We start from the raw sequence: 21,588 nt of genomic DNA on the forward strand, positions 1-21,588 counted from the left end.
GCAGTGTCACTGGGCAGGGGTTGGGAAGAGACCCAGTGAGTGTGAAGGGAGTGGGAGAGAAATGGAGTTAGTGTGGACTGGGAGGGTTTATAAACTCATGATGTAGGCTGCTAGACCTGAATTAGAAACTCCCAGTAAATGAAAACCAAAAGAACTGTGGATGCTTAAATCAGAAACAACAACCAGAAGGTACTGGAAAAGCTCAGCAGGTCTGGCAGCATCTGTGAAGAGAAATCAGAGTTAACATTTTGGATCCGCTGACCCTTCCTCAGAACTGATGTCACTGAGAAAAAATGTCAGTTTATATGCAGAAGGTAGGGGTTAAGGAGTAAATGATAGGTGGTGATATAGTCCAAAAAGAGATATAGCAGCAATTGGACAAAGGAATGAATAATGATCTGGCTGGGGAGAGTGAATAGATGTTAATGGAGACTGTTAGTGACTAACCATAGGTAATGTGTAATGGCAGGCTATGTAATAACAAGGCCTGGTGTGTGGGGTGGGGCACTAGGGCGCAAGGACGTGGGAGACTTAGGACCTAAAATTAATGAATTCAGTTTTAAGGTCAGAGGCCTGAAGGGTCCCCCAAGTACAAAATGAGGTTTGTTCTTCCAGCTTACGTTAAAGTTTGGCGCAGGAGAAGTACAGCCGGTCAGACAGTATCCAAGGAGCAGGAGAATTGACATATTGGGCCTGAGCCCTTCAGCAGGATTCTGAGTGGGGAAGAGGGTTGACAGATAATAGGATGTGTGTGTGGGGCTGACGAGAAGGTAGTTGGGAAGGCGATAGGAAGATGCTGGTGGAGGGTAATGGTGAGAGGGTGGAGTGGGTAATTAAGAAGGAAGATGGACAGGTGGGACTGTTCAAGAGGGTGGTGCTGAGTTGGAGGGCTGGATCTGGGATATGGTGGGGGGAGGGGAAATGATGAAACATTGATTCTGTACTTAAAGGGTCCCAAGGTAGAAGATGAGGTATTCTTGCTCCAGGAGTCATGTAGCTAGGATTTTGTGGTGGAGGTGGCCCAGGACATGCATGTCCTTGGCAGAGTGAGAGGGTGGGTTGTAGAAATGGTTGACCACAGGACAGTGGGGTTGATTGGTGCACGTCTCCCAGAAAGGTTCCCTGAAACATTCTGCAAGTTGGCGTCCTGTCTCCCCATTGTAGAGAGCAATGAACACAATAGATGAGGTTATTCAATGTACAGGAAAATCTCTGCTGGATGTGGAAGGGACCTCTGGTGTCTTGGATGGAGGTGAGGGGAAGGTGTGGGCACAGGTTTCACACCTCTTGCAATGGCAGGCAAAGGTGTTGGGAGTGGAGGATGGGTTGGTGGGGAGCATGGATCTAATGCGGAAGTCACAGGGAATGGTCTCTGAGGAATGCTGAAAGGGGTGTGGAGGGAAAGATATCTCTGTTGGTGGGGTCTGATTGTCGGTGGTGGAAATGGCAGAGGATGATGTGTTGTATCTGGCTGAAAAGCGAGGACTTGGGGGTTCTATCCTTGCTGCGGTTGGAGGGGTGGGGTTCAAGAGCAGAGGTGCAGGAAGTGGTGGAGATACACTGAAGGGTATTGTTGACCACATGGGAGGGGAAATTGCTGTCCTTGAAATACAGGGCCATTTGGTATGTTCTGGAGTGTTCTGCATCAAGCTTCCCTGGAACACTGCATTAAGAATGAGACAGATGTTGGCCAGGGAACAGGCTCGTGTGTTAAAATGGCAGGCAACTGGAAGCTCGGTCTGTTTTTGTCTGAGAGGGAGCATAGATTTGTCCAGATTGCACTTCGTCTCTTTGTAGGGACTGTCAGATTTAGTCCCAATCACCCACTTCATGATGCTAACCTGTAAACTCCTTATTTTCAATTCCCTGCAGCTCCTTATAAACACAAATTCCAGTACCGTTTTAGGTGGAATGTTCCAGATTCTAACAACTGTCTGTTCACCCAGAAACTGCTGAGGTCCATGTTGACTCTGGGGCTACAAAGGATCGAATTGAAAGATGAGATGCTTTTCCTGAGCTCCCATTGAGATGTATTGGAACAGTACAGGAGGCTGAGGGCAGTGTAGGGGTGAGCAGACAATGAAAATGACAGGGCTGCACTGTGAGGGCTGCTTGGCTCAATGAGTATTTTGGAGTTGGGTGTAAACAGAGCGAGGTGGGACAGGGAGAATGTGAAGCTGAAACTCCGTTTTGTTTCAGCCCATTCAGAAATTCACATGGTCCCAAAGGTAACAGCCAGTTTGTAAGCAATACCTGTGGAAATTTTGTAACAGTTTTTAAGGTATAACGTATCAACTTAAGTAAAGAATACGGGATTTTGATTACAATGTTTGAAGGGTAGGAAGATTGCTCGCTCATTTAAATTCTCTAAATGGGAGTAACTAGCTGAATCTAGAGAGCCTGTGTGACCGGAGACCTCAGACCCATGGTGTGCTCCTCTTGTACAATGTGGGAAAATTAGGGATGTTTCCAGTGTCCCTGACGGGCTATGTGTGCAGGAAATGTACCCATCAGCAGCTACTGGGAAACTGCTTTTCAGACCTGGAGCTGTGAGTGGACTCACTGTGGAGCATCTGCAATACTGAGAATGTTATGGACAGCATGTTCAGTGAGTTAGTCACACTGCAGGTGAGGGTTACACAGGCAGAAAGGGAATGGGGAACCATCAGATCAAGTAAAAGGCTCAGGAAGGAAGTGCAGGAGTTCCCAGTGGTTATTCCCTTCCCAAACAGATACTGTATACCGCTTGGGATTCGTGTGGGTGTGTGCGTATGTGTTGGTCTCAGAGGCAATCAGCAACAGCCAATTTCATGACACCGTAGATAGCTCTGCTGCCCAGAACGGGAAGAAAGATAGTGACAGGGGATTCAATAGTCAGTGTTACAGACAGGCACTTCTATGGCCACAGCCATGAATCCAGGATGGTATGTTATCTCCCTGGTGATAGGATCCGCGATATCATGGTGCAGCTACAGGACATTCTGGAGCTGGAGGGTAAACAGCCCGTGGTTGGAGAACACATCAATACCAACGACAGCATGAAACAAAGGGATGAGTGTTTGAAAGCTGGATATTGGGCAGAGCTGGGTCAAATCTCCTGGGGTGGGGGGGGCGCTATTGCCAGTTCCATTGGTGAGGTATTAACTAGTCTGGCAGGGGGATGGGAGCTAAAGTGTCAGGTTAGATGGGTCAGATTCAGGACAGAGAGTGGGAGGTAGAATATTAGTGATGTAGTCAGCGGCTCCGAAAACCAAAGGAAAGGAGGATTAAACGAGGATTGAGTCCCTCTTCATCCATCAGTTCTGACATCCCAGGAATCAGAGTCAACAAAATCTGGAGCTGTACAGCTCTCTGTCTCCAGTGCTTCAGCAAAATGGTGGGAATCTGCAACAAACCCAAGAAGTGCTGGAGATCCCCAGCAGGTCGGGCAGCATCTGAAATGGTGACACCTGCAGGAAACATTGCAGCCTTGGTCATCTTTTTCGCTGTCCACTAAACCTCCAATTTTGGCGTCATCTGCAAAATTACTAATACCTCCTGTGTTTACATTCAAATCATTGATATAAATGACGGAAAATAATAGATACAGCACCAATCCTTGTGACACTCCACAGGCCTCCTGTCTGAAAAGCATCCCTCCGCCACCACTCTCTGTCTTCTACTTTTGAGCCAGTTCTGTACTCAAATAGCTGGTTTCTGCTTTATTCCATGAGACCTAACCTTGCTAACCAGTCTCCATGAGAAAGCTTGCCGAATGCCTTACTAAAGTCCACGTTGATCATGTCGACCAGTCTGCCCTCATCAATCATTTTTGTTACTTCAAAAAACATTCTAACCCCTGGAAAACATAACAGTTACAGCACCAGAGTAATCAGCCCATCGTGTCTGTGCAGATCATAATGCCATCCCAAACTAATTCCATCTGCTTGTAACATGATCCATATCCCTGATAACCTATGCCTGCTTATGTGTCTGTCCGAATGCCTCTTAAACTGTGATTGTTTCTGCTTTTCCCATCTCCCAAGAGAATACATTCTAGTCACTGACCACCTTCTGCACAAGACACTTGTCTGACACAACTCCCTTTAAACTTGCACAGATATTGTTGGAAATGCTCAGCAGGTCATGCAGCATCTGTGAAAAAAATCAGTTAAAGTTTCAGGTCTGGTCACCCTCAGAAAGGTTATCGCTGATTTCTCTTCACAGATGCTGCTAGACCTGCTGAGCGTTTCCAGAAGCTTCTGTTTCTCTTCCTGGTTTACAACATCTGCAGTTGTTCCGGTTTTCATCTCCTTTAAACTTGCTCCCTCTCTTAAATGTGTGGCTCTAGAATTTGTCATTTCCACCTTGGAAAAAAGATTTACGTTTTCGTTTGGATTCCCCTACCCTGGGAAAAAAGAAACCATGACTAGTCACCCTATCATTGATCCTCATAATTTGATAAAGTTCGATTAAAGCCACCTAACGTGTCCAGTGCTGCAGGGAAATAGCCTCAGCTTATTCACACTCTCCCTATGGTTCAAATGTTCCAATCTGGCAACACCCTTGTAAATCTTTTCTGAACTCTTTCAAGTTTCCCAACATCTTTCCTATAGCAGGGAGACTGGAATTGAAAGCAGCGGGCATTCCAAAAGTGGCCAAGCCAATAAACTGTACAACCGAAACATGATCTCCCAGCTCCTGTACTCAATGCACTGCCCAATAACAGCTAGCATACCGCACACCACCTTCACCGACCTGTCTACCTTCAACTACACTTTCAAGGAACTATTAACCTACACTGCACGGTCTGTTTGTTTGTCAATACTTCCCAAGAACTTGCCATTAAGAGGTTGAGTCATATACTGGTAACATCTTTCTGAAATCAGGGAGACTACAATTGAATGCAGTATTCTAACACTGGCCTGACCAATGCCCTACTCAGCCACAACGTGACCTCCTAACCCCTATACTCAGTGACAGAATCCCTGCAGTGTGGAAGCAGGCCTTTCGCCCCATGAGACCATACCAACCATCGGAACAGCATTCCACCCTAACTCTGTAACCTACCATTACCCAAAGCTAATCCACCTAACCTGCATGGCTTTGGATTTGTGGGAGGAAATTAAGAGCACCCAGAGGAAGCCCACGCAGACACACAGGGAGAATGTGCAAACACCACACAGACAGTGGAGTCGAACCAGAGTCCATTTATTGACCAGCACATTCCATTCAATGTTAGTGTCCCAAATTCCATGTTCAGCACCTGATCTCCCTGAAACTTTCCAGGAACTATGCAGTTGTTCTGAGCCCTTCAGAGGGAATTAAGGTGAGGAGGACAAAACACAAACAGGGTTGAGTTGTAGATCTATAAAATAACTCTCCATCTTCCTCCCCGTCTCCCCCCCTGCTCTGTCTGTTCCCCCCCCCTTTGTCGTCGCCCCACCCCCTCATGGGTCGTCCTCCCCTCTGTCGGTCTGATCCCCCATCTGTCGCCCCCTCGGTCTGTCCCTCCTCTCTGTCGTTTGCCCCCTCCAGTGGGTTGCCCCTCTCCTGTCGGTCGTTCCCCCCTCTCCTGTCGGTCACGCCCCCCACCCTGTCGGTCGCACCCCCACCGTCGGTTGCCCCCTCCTGTCAGTCGCCCACCGCGTCTCTCCCCCCCCCACCATCAGTCGCCCCCTCTGTTCCCCTCCTCTCTAATCCTACTTTCTGTCCCCACCTGTTTCTGTGCCACCCCTCTCTATCCCCCCTCTCTTTCCCTACCCATTGCTGTCCCACCCCTGTCAATCCACCCACTCCCTGTCTGCCTACCCTCCCTCCCAAACCCCTAGTTCTGTACTCCCCCACTGGAGGGAAAATATCTTGTCTATTTACCCTATCCATGCCCGGCCTGATTTTTAAAATCTCTTTTAGATCACTGTCTAGCCTCTGAAGCTCCAGAGAAAACAGCCTATCCAACCCTGGCAACATGCTATACTTCTTTTCTGACCTCTTTCAGATGGATGTTCTTAAACATGATAGGAAGGAGAACAGAATTCGATGGAATATTGCAAAAGTTGCCGAATCAATGTCCAGTACAGCCGCAATATGACCTCCCAACCCCTATACTCAATGCTCTGACCAATAAAGACAAGCCGGCCAACCGCCGCCTTCACTATTCGATTTACTTGCTACTCTACTGTCAAGGAACTATGAACCTGCACTCCCAAGGGCTCTTTGTTTAGCAGCACTCCCCAGGAACTTACTATTAACTGTAAAGGCCTGCTAAAGTTTGCTTTTCCAAAATGCAGCACCTCACATTTTTCTAAACTGAACTCCTCAGCCCATCACCCATCTGATCTAGATCCCCTTGCACTCTGAGGTAATCTTTTTCCCTGTCTACCACACCTCCCATTTTGGTGTCATCCGCAAACTTACTTACAATACTTATGTTCACATCCAAATCATGGATATAAATGGCGAAAAGTAGTGGATCCAGCACCGATCCTTGTGACACTCCACTGGTCACAGGCCTCCAGCCTGAAAAGCACCCTCTGCCAGTTCTGTACTCCATACGATCTAACCTTGCTGACCAGTCTCCCGTGAGGAACCGTGTCGAACGCCTTACTGAAGTCCATGTAGATCATGTCCATGCTCTGACCTCAGCAATCCTCTTTGTTACTTCTTCAAAAAAAACTGAGTCAGATTCATGAGACATGATTTCCCATGCACAAAGCTGTTATTAATATCCAGGATTTAACTCTGTACATCGGGGTCTGCGTTACCCAGTTATAGGTGTTAATATTCTGGATGAAGTTCAAGTACACCAGCATTTTGTCAGTGACTGTGTATTGAGTCTTGTTAATGTCACCAACACAATTGAGTTCCTTTTTGAAAGGCGGTCCCCGTATCCCTTGCCCACCAGGAAATGGTGGCAGTGTCCTTACCTCTGGACCAGGAGGATCGGGCTCAGAGTTGAGGAACAGCATCTTTGAAGAGGCTGATTAGAAAACCTGCCCAAGCCACCAGGCCATACTGTCTCCCAGCTGTCCCTGCCTCAGCCTCTAAACAGAACCTTCCTGTAGTTTCTCTCCTGTCAGACTCTCCCATTGCTCAGTTTGTCCAGGATCCCCTCCTGCTGCTGCACTGCTCCTGTCCCTCACTGACCTGTCCATCCCCCAGTGTCGTCCACATTCATTCATTGTTTACAATCCCATTACCCCAGTTCTCCAGCTCCGCCCCTTCCCGTCCATAGAGACGGCTCAGTGATTAGCACTGCTGCCTCACAGCACCAGGTACCCGGTTTTGATTCCAGCCAAACCTGGAATTTGTGCATTCTCCCTGTGTCTAAGCGGGTTTCCTCTGGGTGCTCCGGTTTCTGCCCACAATCCCAAAGATGTGCAGGACAGGTGAATTGGCCATTTTAAATTGCCCATAATATTAGTTACATTAGTCTGGGGTAAATATAGGGGAGGGGAATGGGTCTGTGCAAGTTACTGTTTGGAGGGTCGGTATGGACTTGTTTGGCCGAAGGGCCAGTTTCCATTCTGTAGGGATTCTGATATATTGGGCAGCAGCTGCTGTCAATCACCCGGACTCCTGTATGATCGGGAGCACGTGCTGTAGGAGAGGAGACCAGTGTATGGGCACAGTGCTGGCCTATTGTGGGAATATGCACAGTACGGGTCAGTGCCTGGGATGGAGGCTGTGGGTGTATCGGATTAATCTGTCATTGGCATCTTCCGGAGCAGGACCCAGGGGAATGGCCCCTTTCCTGGCCCCCCTGCCATGTGATCAGACTATCAGTGGTGCAGCATTTTGCAGAAAGTTATCAGAACTCTTTTTTGTGAAGATTCAGGGTTTTTGTGGAAAGTGACAAGGATGGACCTGCAATTTGAGTTCTAATTTGGTTCATTTTAGTAAGACGGGTTTTGGCCAGAGTGTGCAGGAAGCAGTGTATGCAGGGTGGTTGTCATCAGAGGATTCACCAACAACTCCCCTCACCTCCCCTCACCCCCCCCCCCCCCCCCCCCCCTTCCGGTGGACTCAGAATCAGACTCATTGGTTTGGTTCTTAGTCCGCAGACAAGAGCTAGGAAACTGAATTCAAAGAGAGGACAGAGTGTGTGAGAACCAGGTGTGGAGGAAAGGAGTGAGGAGGTTGGTTTGGATTTCAGTTCACAGAAGAAAGAAATTGTTAGATTGAGAGTTAAAACTTTGGGAAACATGAAACTACAATTTAATACTATAATTATCTTATAAAGATCCATCCTGTATTAATATGGTGAGTTGTTTTCTCAGTTGTAGGATACTGAAAGGGTGGATTTGTGGATGAGAAATTCAAATTGAACTTCATGTTCAGATCTGATAGTTACTTGATCCGTGCCGATCTGAATATTCATTGGCCTTTTCCTGTGGAAGGAAAGGTGTGTATTCTGTCCGTGGGCGAATATTCCAAATCTCAGTGTGACTGGAAAAACTACTGAGACACAGCCAAGTCCATGTTAGGGTGGTGACTGTGGAGAAAGAGTTCGTTTGTTTTTAGAAGTCTGAAAAATCATGGCATGTTTCCCAGGAAAAATTAAGCCACAGCTTTGCTTTGTAGAAGGACAAGTCTTTAATTAACCATACAACCAGAAAGACACAAGGATACCTGCACCATGGGAAATACTATGAAAACGGGATTGTTGTAAAGGAGTTCATTCTCGATCATGGACTGTAATCCATTGGCGTTGTCACGTCGGTTCCAGCGCCGTGGGGAAACACTGGAAATATGATGAATGCAGTGTAGGTTTCAGTTATTAAACTGTAAAAAGTGCAGAACAATTTACAAGGATGTTGTCAGGGCTCAGGGGTCTGAGTTATAGGGAGAGGTTGGACAAGCGAGGATTTTTTTTTGTTTAGAGCAGAGGAAACTGAGTGGGTACTGTTCTAGAAGTGTGTAAGACCATGAGAGGCATGGATAAGGTGAATGCATTCAGTCTTTTTCCCAGGGAATCAAGGACTGGAGAGCATCAGTTGAAGGTTAGAGGGGAAAGAATAAAAGAGAAGTTGAGGGGCAACTGTTTTACACAGAGGGTGGTATGTATATGGAATGAGCTGCCAGTGGAAGTGGTTGAGGTGGGTACACTCTCACAACAGGTAAAAGACATTTGGACAAATACATGGATAGGAAAGGGTCAGAAGCAGGTGGGCCAAGTGCAGGGAAATGGGGTTAGTGTGGATGGACATTCTGGTCGGCATGGGCCAGTTTGGGCCAAAGGGCCTGTCTCTGCTGCAGGACTCTGACTCCAAGTATATTTACTATTTCTCCGGCTATCTCTGGTAGCACCCTGGGATGTATTCCATCAGGGCAAAGAGACTTATCTAGCTTTAGCTCCATTAGCTTGCCCAGCTCTAATGCTTTGGTGATAATCGTTGTTTCATGGTCCTCACCTTCCTCAGTCTCCTTATCAATTACTGGCATGTTCTTCGTATCCTCCACTGTGAAGACTGACTGCGGTGTACTCATTCCTAAACCCTGCTGGATAAGAATAACTTGGTACAGAACTCTGAGAGGTCTTCTTTGAGTCTTTATTGATGAGACATGGCAGTTACCTGGATAGTGTACATGCAGAACACCTCCAAGCAGCATCAGGTAACTCCCCACCTGTCCGATGTAAAGCTCCCATTCTTTATACCTTTTGTGGTTTGGGACTTTGAATAGAGAGTCTCTCTCAGTATTATCTCCATGGCAACGGTCAGTTAGAAAGTCTAGTTCAGTTTCGCACTTATTGGTTAAAACATACACCCCTGCGGCTCCCTCAAGTATCTGACAGGCACTTCAGTTTCAGTGGGGCTGTATATCAGGATTCTGATATTGAGGAGCTGGTGTTGGGGTGGGGTGGACAAACTTATAAATCACACAACACTAGGTTATAGTCCAACAGGTTTATTTGGAAGTACAAGCTTTTGGAGTGTGCTGTGATTTGTAACTTGATCAGGATTATCTCTACGGTGACAGTTAAGTGCTTCAACAATTACAGAGACCATATGTTCCCCACACAATAGGTTCCCCTCTAGCAGTGTAAACTGCTATTCCGGCCCTGGGGACAGTTACTCATCACTTTTCTCCCCCAATCCCATCTAGCTTTCTGTTGATCTTTAAAGTTTCTCTAATCTCCTAGTTTCTCCGTAGTCTTTGCCAATTTGTATGCCTTCTATTACAATTTGATAGACTCCCTTATTTCCTGAGCCACTCATGGCAGATTACTCCTTTTTCCTACAGTCCTTCCTTTTCCCTGATATATACATTTGCTGAGCACTTCGAAAAATTCCCCCGTTGTCCGTCAACTTTCCCACGGTAAAGTCTTTGCTTCCAGTCTACATTAGCCAACTCCTGCCTCATCCTATTGTAGTCTCTTTGTTTAAGCACTCGATCTTGGGATTGGATCTAATCTTCCAGCTTTCCAGCTGTGTTCTAAGTTCAACCAGATTTATCAGAAGTCTTTTACCAGATTATGAGGTGAGGCGAAGTTTCCTGGGTGTTTTGTGTTACATTGTCGTATTAAAGTATAGGATGGATGTTCACAACAGAGTATTCTGGACGGTGTGAATGTCCTCACAGTCTAAAACCATAAATCACTGTCTCCCCTCAGTTTAAAATTGCAAAATCATTATCTCCTACACGCTTCCTCACTATCTAAGTTTGGAATGCTAATCCACCTGACTAGCCTGCTTTTTCCAAAAATCTCCTTTGGTGAATGTGGTGAGTTTTGGATTCAGCTTTCCAGTTATTACCGTAAGAAGATGAGCACTGGGCACAGGAGAGGCAATGCAGCCCTTCGAACCAGCCCCACCATTTAATACGGTGATGATTGAGCTCACCTCGGTCTCAGCTGGGTTTTCCCACCTGCTCTCTCTCACCCTTCATCTCATTGCAAATTCAACATCTGTATCTCTTCATTAAATCTGCTCATTGTCCTGGCATCCACCGCATTTTGAAGAGGGAATTCCACAAATTTGCAACACATTGAGACAAGTACATTCTTCATGAGAATAGAATAGATTCCCTACAGTGCAGAAACAGGGTATTCATCCATCGAGTCCACACCAGCCTATGATGAGCATCCCATTCAGACCCACCCTGTCCCTGTAACCCTGCATTTCCCATGGCTAATGGCCTAACCGGCACATACATGGACACTGTGGGCAATTTAGCATAGGCAATACACCTAACCTATACATCTTTGGACTGTGGGAGGAAGCTCGAGCACCCTAGGAAACCCACGCAGACATGGTGAGAACGTGTAAACTCCACACAGTCGCATCTGGCTGAAATCAAACCTGGGTCCCTGACGCTGTGTGGCAGCAGTGCTCACCACTCAGTTACCTTTCAGTCTCAATTGCCAGTTCCAGTCCATGAAGCAGCCAGTTACATGCCCCAGTGAATTGAATTCTAACAGCAGCATTGCCCTGGTAGGAGAGATTGAGGAGCTTGAAGCTGTCTTCTCTGAAGTATCTAAACATGAAACACTTCAAATGAACAAAATCGTCAAGAGCTCGACAGGATAGATACAAGAAGGATGTGCTCCTAGGCGGGTGTGCCTGGAATAAAATAAGCACTAACTACAGTATCTTTACCCAGCATCCCCTTTAGCTACATAAATGTTGAAGATTTATTTGCTGCTCTAATTCCACTCTCTTGATCACTCCCATTTTTCACTGCTGTAATGTTGATGACGGTGCAAATGTATAAAATTTAATTTAATCCATCCCAAAGCCTCTCTGTACCTGTGTCTCACTTGTGTTCACCGAGACACTCATTCAATCTGACCTCTTTACAAACCCTGCTCTGATATTTCCTTAGAGGGCTCAGAATTAATTATTCACAGAATTGTTACTGTACAAAAGGAGGCTGATTGGCTGATCAGCTCTCCAAAGGATCACCTCACTGAATGCCATTCTTCTCCCTTTACCCCATAAACCTTCCAATAACACCAGCGAGTTCACAACTAACCACAGCGATTGGATTGTTTTGTTTGTTCATGGGATCACGGCATCACTTGCTGGGGCAGCATTTGTCATCCATTCTAACTGCCCAGGAGATGGTTCAGATTGTTAACTCAGACAAAAAGACAGAAAGAAAGCTGCACATTTAGATCGCACCTTTGATGACCTGGGGCAATGAAACATGAATCAAATCCAATGATTTCAACCTCAAATCTCTGAAAATACAGACACAAAGCTTCCTACTTGTACCAGGCAGTCTCTCCAGCGTCCTTTATTTCTTGAGAAAAGAGGTTTAAGCTGTGTACCCGTTCCTGGTGATTGTAACCTCTGTGTCCTTGTACGATGTATGACTGAACCTTTATTTTCCTGTTCCCTGTGAGCGACATCAGCAGCAGAAACAGGTCCTGACCTGTGCGGGTTTCGGTTGGAGTATTTGTATTGACAAATTCATTCTCACCCTCACATACAGTGTGAAATTGCTGTAAAACAGAAGGAAAGGATTGAGTGAGAACCAACAGAAACACAAAGGCAGCGTGTGTACCTGAGCTGAATGAACCTGGCATGAGGAAAACGTGTCGACAATCACAACTAGTTAGAATCACAGAATCCCTGAGGCGCACAAAGAAACTATTTGGTCCATCGAGTCTGCAATGACCCTACCTCCATAACCCCACATTTACCATGGTTAGCCCAACCCACCTAACCTACACACTACAGGCCGTGTTAGCATGGCCAATCCAGCAAACCTGCACATCTGTGGGAGGGTCACATATTATGTCTAAGTGCTCAGGATTGTGGATGAAGGCTCACAAACACTTGACTCTGACACAAATGCTCTTTTTTTTTCCAAAATAAAATCTGGGGGAAACTGCAACCGGAAAGATTTCTGATTATCTCATGAGGAAGAGAATTCAAAACTCATGCCATTGACCCAGGGGGCGCAGTGAAAGTTACAGAGGTCTGGGAACCATCAGAAATGTAACAGGTTGTGAGCAAGGTGGGGGTGAGACAAGGACAAAAGGACAGTCTGTCACTCGGGGGAAGACCGGAGAGATTAAGCAGCAGAAATGTAATCCCTCAAGGCCACGGGGAATGGAGTTAGGGCTGGGAAAGAAACAAGGAAGCAAGGTGAGCAGCTGCCAAAGAAATACATTGAAAAAACAGATCATAATCACATAGAGGGCAGAGTACACAGTCTGAAATTGTTGCTGTCATTGGTGAGTACAGAACGCTGTAAAACCTGGATCGTTCTATTACAGCCAACACATACACCTCAATCTGTGCTGTAACTTACTGACAAATTTACTTGAGTTTAATATTCTGGAGAAGTGTCAAATAAATCGCAATGATCCCATTCTGCAGACTTTAGTCCATAGCCCTGCATGTTCCAGCGTTTCAGTTACATCCATGTCCTTTTATTCTAATGTGATGCTGGCTACTGCCTTTACAAGCCCATCAGTGAGTTCCTGCCCCCCACCATCCACTCCCCTTCTTTCTGAGAATTAGTTTCAATCTAAAACCTCCAGTTTCTGACCTCTCTGTTAATGAATAGCTCCTTCCTATTCACTCGATCTGGATTCCTCAGCATCTTATCACTTCAATTAAATCTCAGCTCATCCTCCTCTGAAAACATCCCCAACTTATCCAACCTTTCCTCAGAGCAGACATTCTCCAATCATGGAAACATTCTGATCAATCTCCTCTGTACCCTCTCTGGTGAGAACACATCAACGTGGGGACTCGGAGTGAGTGCAGTACCTTAATCATGGATTAACTTGTGTTCCTGACATTTCCAGTGTCACCTCCGTGTTCTTGTGGTTGTCGCTGATACAAGAAGTGTTCTGGTTTTCCCACATGGAACTGGATGTGCACTCCATGGGGCTGGGATTCCCTACCATTTGTTAACTAATCCTAAATTAACTTCAGATTAAAACAAGATTATCAGTTACCCAACAATCAACTTCTTTCATTATTCTCAAGTTACTTTTTTAAAATTATTACTATCTAAACACAACAGGCTTTAATTTGCTGAACAAGTATTCAGGTATCTTCTCTGTTAGAATTACTTGAAGATTATTATCTTCAGCTACATTTGGTGAATTGAACACTGTAAATATATGAATATCAAATGGATTTGAGTTTGATGATAATTAATTTAGTCTGACATTCGTGTTGATTAATATCAATATAAACAGCAATGGGGTTGATTCATACCTGCCCTCTGGGCAATTAGGGATGGGCAGGAAATGCTGCCGGGCCAGCGATACCCTCATCCTGTGAATGAATAAAGGAAAATAAAAGTCTCTACCCAGTGTGAATGTGTACATGTTCCACAATGCTGTGAACATTCCCAAAGCTAAGTTCTCTATACGCAAAATAACTTGAAGGACTGCCAATACCATTGTTCATTACTTGGTGTGAAAAGAGAAAAAAAAGTCCTTCAAGTTGTGTTTATGAGTAAATTCATTGGTGTCTCAGCAGGATGGCTGCCTGAGTGAATCCCTTACCCTCCTCCCACCCCCCACCCCCCCCACACACACACACACACACACACACACACACAGACACACACAGAGCAGGTGAACAGCTTCTCCCCAGTCTGACTGGTTTGGCCCGTTTCCAGGTGGGAATGGGTAAAGAATTCCCTTCTGGCATTCCCCACATTTCCAGAGTCTGTCCCTAGTGTGGCTGCACTAGTGTTTTGATTTCAGATAAGTGCTGGCAGACTGTTATACACACCATTACGCACCCCACCCACCGCCCCCTCCCCTCCCCTTCCCAGAACCCAGTATAAGGCAGTAAAACATTATCTCCTGCTGAGGAAGGACAGCCTGTGTTAGACTGAGTAGGAACACTGAGCAGATTTACCTCAATGACAATTTAATCGGTGACCAGAGCAAGTTAAGCAAGTCCACATAAAATGCATTATAGCACAGAGAGAGGCCCATCAAATCCAAGCTGGCTCTCTGTAGCAGAATCCAATATTCTCATTCCCCATACGTCCCCCAAACTCTGCAATTTTATTTCCCTCGGATCTGATCTAATTGTTTTTATCAATCATTCATCTTCTCTGCTTGCACTACCATAATAGGCAGCATGTTCTGCATATTTCCAGCCAATACAGTCAGCAGAAACACTTGCTCATCTCCCGCTGTATCAAAACTTTACATCTGATCTTAATTCTTGTGCGATCACCTATTGAATACAGATATTTTTTGTCTGCTATATCTAGGTGTGTTATAATCTTATATAGCTCTATCAAAAATATATTCAACTTGTTTAATTCAAAGAAAATACAAATTTCTTCAAATCAATTCACTGAGTGCATTTTCTTCATCAGTGAACCACACCAGTAAGTCTGTACTCCACACTCTGAAGATCACTCATATCATTCAATATTGATGTCTAATTTGTTCCACAAATCCAGACGAGACAAGTTTTCTGCACAACAGCAGTAGTTTTATTATTGGACAGCTGGCGGGAGTTTCAAAATGTCTCTAAAGTAGCCGAGTGTCTACTTGCAGAGACTGTTCTTCGTGAATCTCTGCCTTACCCACAGAGACAGTATATTTAATAGGAATTAGACAAAGACATATCAGTCACATGGGCGATTGTCATTACATAGTTTAAAGCAGGTAATTATGACCTTACAAAGCTTGATGAATGGCGATGTCCTGTGATAAAGTGTGAATGGATTACAGAAACTGATTATCGTATTGTTCATGATTATGTGTTGATGGGAAGAGATTAAGGCAGAAGGGTTCTTCCTTCAGTAAATGGGGGATTCACTTACCTATGCTAATATGGAGGGGAGGTAAGACAATGGGAGCGGGAGGCAGTTTAACAGGGTTGTGCCCAGGGCTCTCAGTCTTGTCTGGAAAGGGCAAATTCCTCTGTCTGGGGTTACGGGGGAATCCACATGTGTGGCTGCAATGCGTTCTATTTTGAAGGTACAGTCCGCCTCCCCCTACTGAGGTGTTCTGTCTGTATTGTAAGAGTACAGGCCTCGTACTGTTACAATGCAGCAGTAAGGCTTTTGGCAGGAGAATGTTTAACCCTTGAGTCGCCAATGCATCCTGAAAGAAAGCAAAGTATGGAACTGGCCCCTCTGTGGTATTTTAAATTCCCCATTCTGACCAGGAATCTGGTGACCAGAATTGGATGCAATGATTGACTGTGACCTAACTAGAGCTTTGTCAATGGTCAGCATCTATTCCATGAGTTTGTTATCATTCCCTCTATTAATGAAGCCCAGTATCCTATACATTTACTCAAAACACTTTATGTTCTCTCTCCTTAAATGATTTGTACACATTGTCCCCATCCTGCTGTCCTGCTCCCTGTGTCTGTTCCAATCAAATATATATTCCCTTTCTACACTGCTTCTCTCAAAATGCATCAACTTACTGTGTGTTCTAATGAAGAGACATATTCCACTCAAAATATTATCTCTTGCTCGACACATTCTACACGCCCCAGAAAACAGAACAGGACAGCACTGGGATAATCGGCCCACTATGTCTGTACGGATCATGATACCATTCCAAACTAATTCCATCTGCCTGTATATGGTCCATATCCCTGCCAACCCATGTCTGCTTATGTGTCTGCCCAAATGCCTCTTAAACATTGTGATTGTTTCTGCTTTTACCATCTCTCAGGCAAGTACATTCTAGTCACTGACCACCTTCTGCATAAGAAACTTGCCTGACATAACTTCCTTTAAACCTGCACAGACATTGTTGGAAATGCTCAGCAGGTCATGCAGCATCTGTGAAGAAAAATCAGTTAATGTTTCGGGTCTGGTCACACTTCCTCAGAAACGTTATCGCTGATTTCTCTTCACAGATGCTGGTAGACCTGCTGAACTTTTCACAAAAATGTTTTTGTTTTTGGTTTACAGCATCTGCAGTTGTTTTGGTTTTCATTTCCTTTAAACGTCCCCCCTCTCCCCTTAAACCTATGGCCTCTAGAATTTGTCATTTCCACCTTGGAAAAAGATTCAGATTATTCACTCTGTGCCTCTTGGTTCACCCCGCAGCCACTGACTTTCTAGTGACAACAACCCAAGATGTTCCAACCTCTCCCAATCCAGACAACATCCTGGTAAACCTGTTTTCAACCTCTCCAAAGCCTCCACATCCTCCTTATGTGGTGATCAAAACGGCACACAATACCCCAAAGGTGGCCTGATTACAGTTTTATATTCACTCCCCTGACAGAAGAAGGCAAGCCTGCCATCCACCTCCTTCACCACTTTCAGGGAGCTGTGAACGTGCACCTGAAGATCTCCTCTGTATATCAATGCTGCTCAGGGCCCTTCCGTTTAGTGTATACATTCTTCTTGCAATGTGCCTCCCAAAATGCATCACCACACATTTGTCCAAATCAGATCTATCTGTATTTTCTCCGTATAACCTTCTAACTGATCTTTCTTGCTGTGTCCTTTGACAACATTCTTCACTGTTCACAGCTTCATCAATTGTACCATCTACAAACTTGCTAATTCAGTTGTTTACATTTTCTTGCTAATCACTGATATATGTTGCAAACAACAGATGTCCCAGTTCTGATCCTTGTGGAACAGATGCACTGGCCACAGACCTCCAGCCAGCAACATACCCCTGCACAACTGTTGCTGGGAGAAGTATCAAAGAGGAGCCTGAGTTTAGCAGCGCGGTGACCTTTATACAGCGCTCCTCATTTAAGCATGGTGGGAGAGTTCCCTCTCGAGAACTCTGTGGCTTCCCCAGCCAAGTACAGCTGGGTTTCCTTCATGCTTTCCGGTAATATTTTCACTCGACCTGATCTCCTGGGTTTGGAATGTTAGCTCGGATATTTCTGTGCTCCCTTTCCCAGTTTCTGATTCGCTGTCCCTCTGCAACTTCCCCTCTCAGCTCATGCAGTTGCTTTGCCAGTTCATTCAAGAATTGTTTGACCCTATCCTTGCCATTGGACATCTCGGGCACTCCCACTGCCACACCCTGTGGCACCTGCGTAGTCCGTCCGGTCACTAATTCAAAGGGGGACTGCCTTGTTCCCTTTGCTGGAGTTGATGTTAATTTAATTAGGATGGTGGGGAGTACTCTAACCCATCTCTGCCTGTCTCTGGGAGGGCCTTAGTCAGACTAGCTTTCAGTGTCTGCTTCATTTCTTCTGCTGTACCTGAGCTCTGGGGGTGGGATGGGAGATGGGGTTTCTGTTCAGTACCAAACAGGCCACAGAGCTGTTTAACTACGTTCCCTGTAACATGTGTCCCTTGGTCAAAATCTGCAGGGGAATGCTTCCACCCACTGCGTAAACCTGTTTATTAAGACGCAGCAAGATTTCCTTCCCTGGGATTGGGATGGGTGTCTGTGTCAAATCCATCTGTAATTGTTCCCATGGGCCCCTGGGTCCCTGCTGCTGCCTCCATTTTATCCTGATTGCTTTCACTGGCTCACACTGTGAACACACTACACACCTTCGACAAAACCTTGCTTTATCTCTCCCTGTTCCAGGCCTCCCCTGTAGTGGAGCATCTGATATTGCATTGTATCCTGCTAAATATGGGCTGACCCATGATATGGTTTTAATAATGTTTGCCTTATACAGTGTGGTGGCACTGCTGGATCATCCAGACTCTGTCTTGTCCTATTACTGCCCCACCTTTTTCCCATTCCTCTTTCTCCTGTTGTGGGACTGTTTCTGGGAATATCTTTAAACCTTCCTCTCTCACTTCTGCAGCTCCTGCCACTGCCATCTCCTCAAATGTCTGCACTGTTTCAGTCAGTATTTTACCTGCCTTATCCACATACTCACTGCCCTGTTGGTGTGGGGTTTCTACTTTCCTGTGAGCTCTAATCTTTATTATTGTTGCTTCATTGGGAAAGTTAGCTGCTTCCACTAACTCTCTGACCGGTTCCTCATGCTCTATGTGGCCCCCAGACAAGGTGATGTACCCTCACCGAGCCCAGACCAACACATGGTCATGAACAATACCAAAGGCATGCTGACTGTCTGTGTATATGCTGACTCCCTGACCCCTGGCTAATGTCCGTGCTTCTGTCAGGGCTTGTGATGGTTCTGCCAATCTTGGCCTCCACAAAAGGCCTCCAATAATTAAACAATCTAAAGTTTGCCTTACCCTTCGCGATGTGCAGATGGATAGTTTTAAAATCATGGTCTTTTGTTCCAATGGGATTATCCCCTCTGCCTTCCTGATTTGATCTCCCTGATATGATGTCCCAGGTACGCCTCTACTTACCTTCCCAGTTGCACTCTCTGTGGGTTAATTTTAAGCCCGGCCTGCCTGAACTGACACAATACTATGTTTAATATTTGGATATGTTCTTTCTCACCAACTGAGGTAATGAGGTGTTGGTAAGATTAAATAGACTAACTCCATCAGCCTTACATCGGTGGAATATTATGGGATCCCTGAGATAACTGGATCCAGGTGTACTGTTTTCCTTTGATAGTAAACATCAGCTTATTCTGCCATTATGGACCAGACCCCATTCACAATATCAAGGGCTGAGACTATATCCTGTTGCGATTTCAATCCATTAAATACAGTGGTGTGGTTTGCTACTGTAGGATACTCTTTAGAGGCGGATTTACTGAGGGAGGTATAATCAATAGTGAGGTGGGATGAGCCGTCTGGATTCAGTGAATTAGTCTGGGATACTGTCGGTCTGACTGTTCCCTGCTTCTCTCAATCTGTTACTGTCACAATGACTGCCTCCTCAGCCCCAGCTTTAATGGGATCCTGTGTGTGTGGGGAGTGAGAGGGCCCTTGATCTTTACAGGATCCACAGATAATAATCCACATTCCTGTTTGAGTTCCCCACACTGCTGTTTGGGTCCTAGCTATAACTCCCCAGATTCCCTGACTGTTCCAGTCTCCCTGCAATGCAACTACTCTGAAGATGTCGCCTCTCCTTTGCTTCCTGTCTCAGGCCTGTCCAGGTTGTTCCCATATTACAGTTCAGGTCTCTACATCAATAGTTGCTCCGAACTGTTCTAAAATGGCAACTCCCAGAATGGTCCCTTCCTCAGTTTCACACTCCCATATCTGAGTATATTTTGCCATATCGGTGATCTGCATCGGATTATTTCATCCAGCTTCCTCGATTCCCTCTCCAAATGCTCTCATTTTAGTAATTGAGAGGGTGGGGGCAAATCCATATCGGTAACTGATATAGCTGCTCCTGTATTAATATTTATTAATACAGCAAACACAGCATCAATAAATATTCATGGGCTATGCATGTGCCTACGTGAGCACATGCCACACACAATGTGAACATCTATCTCCCTCTCTCTGCCTCCGTTCCTTGGCTATGTGCCCTTTCCTGCTTCCCTTGTAATATTGTGGGTCTGATTACCCTGCCTGTATTGAATCTATTCTTCTGTGTTTCTGCGTTTGCCTCAGCTCTCATGACCAATTCAGCATTTGGTTAGAATTATCTCCCACTGGGAGTCCCATGTTTATAATTACAGTTAAATGGGGTCCCATGTCATCTTTTAAACACATCAAACCTATTTCATCATCACACTTTGGGGTTTGGTAATCCCCCGTGGTCCTTACACACCTCAGGCTTCCTCTCTGTATGATCCTCGATATTACCCTTGGCTCCATGAGTCACCAAGGTTATTTTAGACCATTCAGCCTGTCCCCTCCCCAGTGTGTCCCTGCAATATCTGTAAATGCCTGGAGGCACTGGTCAGCTGTGCACTGGGGGGGACCGACTCACACCCTCACCCTCTCATTGCAGGGACAGCTTCTGATGTACACGTCAGAGTATCTTGGCCTGAGAGATCTTGGCTGACACCATCATCGGTGAGACTGTGTACCTCAATTAAATAATCCATATTGTCTCAATAAGGCCCATTAATACCATTTCTCTATCAGGCTGGGTGTTCATTCACCAACACCTGTCGTTCAGCCGGGTAAACGGTTCAGGTTTGGTTTCTGTCAGTTCCCTTTGTTGCTCCCTACTGTCTAGCCACGTTGAGCTTTGATGCCGAGCGGTGCCATGGACACGGCCTTCTGGGCCTTACAGGGCAGTGGGTCATCCCACCCATTGCCGTCCCTCTGTCCATACGTGGGCGCTTCACCATCTAACCTGTTCTACCCAGTGTCACCATCCTCACTGCCTTCTGAGGAGAGCGGGGCACTAGGTACATCCCCCACTGTGACTGCCAGCTGGCCCTTTGGCTTTAAGGCCTCACGTCTGAGAGGCACCACCTTCACTTGTTCCTGTTCCCCATAATAATGTAACACATTCTGTCCTTCCAGGAATAACACAGAACAAAATGTGAATTTGGTTTTACTTGAAATATTTATAACTTGACATTCACTTTACAGATCTATAGAGGTGAGAATTGTACTGTGATTATTTAAGTGAATTTAACATGATCATACAGTGAAAATAACTCTTAACGTCAACGACAATGAATGAACTGAATAATATGTGATCATTTGTACCAGTTCTTGCAATGAAAATTTGATTTTATTTTAATGCTTGTCACCCATTACACCATGGGCATTGTTATTAGGGAATAAAGTAATGGAAGGATATCAGAGAAAATCAATAGACTTTAATTTTAGCTTCACTGCAATAATGAACCAAAACAATATTTGGAAATATGGTTA

At 45.5% G+C, this 21,588-nt stretch overlaps 2 long non-coding RNA genes across 4 annotated transcripts in view; one reads left to right on the plus strand and one right to left on the minus strand.

Moving 5' to 3' along the window:
• Nucleotides 1–21,588, plus strand: part of LOC132813876 (uncharacterized) — a 45,216-nt gene that overhangs the window by 11,827 nt on the left and 11,801 nt on the right. The window lies entirely within an intron of this gene.
• LOC132813877 (uncharacterized) overlaps nucleotides 11,718–21,588 on the minus strand; it is a 42,386-nt gene continuing 32,515 nt past the window's right edge. The window contains exon 4 of the long non-coding RNA XR_009644199.1: nucleotides 11,718–12,427. This is a non-coding gene — a long non-coding RNA (uncharacterized LOC132813877). The remainder of the gene's footprint in view (nucleotides 12,428–21,588) is intronic.

Source organism: Hemiscyllium ocellatum, unplaced genomic scaffold (assembly GCF_020745735.1).
Source record: "Hemiscyllium ocellatum isolate sHemOce1 unplaced genomic scaffold, sHemOce1.pat.X.cur. scaffold_510_pat_ctg1, whole genome shotgun sequence".
NCBI classification, from domain to species: Eukaryota; Metazoa; Chordata; class Chondrichthyes; order Orectolobiformes; family Hemiscylliidae; genus Hemiscyllium; species Hemiscyllium ocellatum.